The sequence below is a fragment of the Falco punctatus genome (assembly GCF_963210335.1).
Source record: "Falco punctatus genome assembly, chromosome: 4".
Taxonomy (NCBI): Eukaryota; Metazoa; Chordata; class Aves; order Falconiformes; family Falconidae; genus Falco; species Falco punctatus.
In genome coordinates, this window is record NC_137583.1 from 74,480,533 (window position 1) to 74,482,503 (window position 1,971).

Consider the following 1,971-nt stretch of genomic DNA (forward strand, 5'->3'; position numbering starts at 1 on the left):
GCCCCGTCTACAACCAAGTAAGTGAATTTACTGACCCTTTCATCAGCCGTGCTCTCACTAAGGGGAATACATGTTGGAGAAATTTTGAAAAAAGTATGTGGGTCTAACAGTGCTGTCAAAAGAGGAAAAAACACCCTGACTTTTTATTTTAGAGCATGCAGGGACAACCTTCCCCCACATTTGAACTGCAATAACCATCTGTACAGGTGACATTCAGATACCTGTCCCTACCTTCTCTTGCCCCAAACCAGCTTTCAAAGAGGTCAATATACATTAAAATCTGAGTAGGATAAAGTAAAAATGCCAACATATATAAAATGTTTTAAAAGTTGCAGTTCCACTCCACTAGCACTGTGACTAAGAATGGAATTGGAGAAATGGTTGACTTAAATCTTGGAGTTACCAAATAAACAGTTTTTAATACAAATAGACTGGGAAGCGGTGAGGGAGGTCTTAAAATATGCAGATTTTAAGCACTCTCCCTGAAAGCCTCAGTTGCTGTCTCTATTTTTGAGGGATTTGGTTTATAGGGAGGAAAAAGTGGTTGTGAGCACCCAGCAAGCAACCCATGCTAGGCACATTGCTGGGGTTTTTATTTTGGACTAGCTCTGGTCTTGTCCTGTGAGCTTAATTGACATTAGCGGTAGAATTGTTTTGATTCATGCAAGAGCAGCCGAGACTGTATGTCTCCAGCCTGCTCTGTGATGTGAAACATTGCATGGTACGTGGCGGAGGGTAGCGGAGTCGGTTCCCAAGAGAGATCCTGCTTTGAAATAAAACACTAATGTAGGCAACACACTTTGTTAATAATTTCTCAACACAAAGTAGATTCCTGGTCTGGTTATCATTTCTGCCTGTAACTAAGTAATATAAAAATGTGCCATCTGCCTAAAATTGTACAAATATGACAAACGCTTGATATGTTTGTATAAGAAAATTCCAATATGGAGGAAGAAAGTACAGGGATGCTTGATTTCTCAATGACTACTGGAATATTTTGGTATGTAGTTACAGTACTACTTCATGCTAGTCTAAATCATCGGTATTAACAAATCTGGGAGCTTCAGGAAGGCCACGTCTGTAAAAGAATTTACATCTTCCACTAACGGCGTAATTTTATAAGGTCTCAACAGTCTTGAAATTTGGCCTATAGTCTGACTGACAGTTTGTGTTGCAGATTTAGAGGGGATATGAAATTTTCCTATATCAAAGCTGAAGAACAGTTCTGACAGCTGCAAATGTTCTCTGAATTAATAATGTGGAGCTGTTATAAGACAATATTTGAGAAAAATCCATTTCTTTCTGCAGCATCGAAGCCCCTTGCTTATAAAATATTAAAGAGGATTAAAATTGGTATGCTGCTTGAACGGGAAGAGAAAACAAGAAATCCACATATGAATCCAGAAGTGAAAAGAATCATTAGTTCCAACTGTTATTAGTCATAACTTATGATTTGGGGTAAATCAAACACTCCTGGAGTACCTGGACTTGCTACTAAAATTCAGACCAGAATTTTGGCTCTGGCTTAGGAAAGAAAATCCGCTTTCTACCTCCATTATTTAAAACCCACTGACCAATCCTTATTTGCGGAAGCTTTCTCCACTTCTTTAACTAAAGCACACACCTCTGGAAGATTAAATAAACTTGTTATCTGCTGTGTAAGCTCTCTGAATACCAATTGACTAATCCAAAGTTCTGGTTTGTCCAAACTTTAGAGATACAGATCCTTCCCTGTGTCTCAGTGCTTCCTTACATCAGCTCTTAGTGACTAACAGGTTGTATAATGTCAACACAAAACCAGGAGCTATGACCTGGCTTTGTATTTTATTTTTTTTTTTGTCTAGCAGGGATCAGGAGATTAAAAAATTTAAGTTCAAGCCTACCGAAACTTCTCAGGTTGACAGTTTAGCCATTTTGTTCCCCGTTCCCACCTGCAGAAGTGAGAAGCCTGTGTCTCTGAGTAAAGCTCAC

General features: G+C 38.9%; 1 protein-coding gene across 2 annotated transcripts in view; it reads right to left on the reverse strand.

Annotated features, from left to right (window-relative positions):
• Positions 1-1,971, reverse strand: part of STEAP4 (STEAP4 metalloreductase) — a 68,140-nt gene that overhangs the window by 18,586 nt on the left and 47,583 nt on the right. The window lies entirely within an intron of this gene.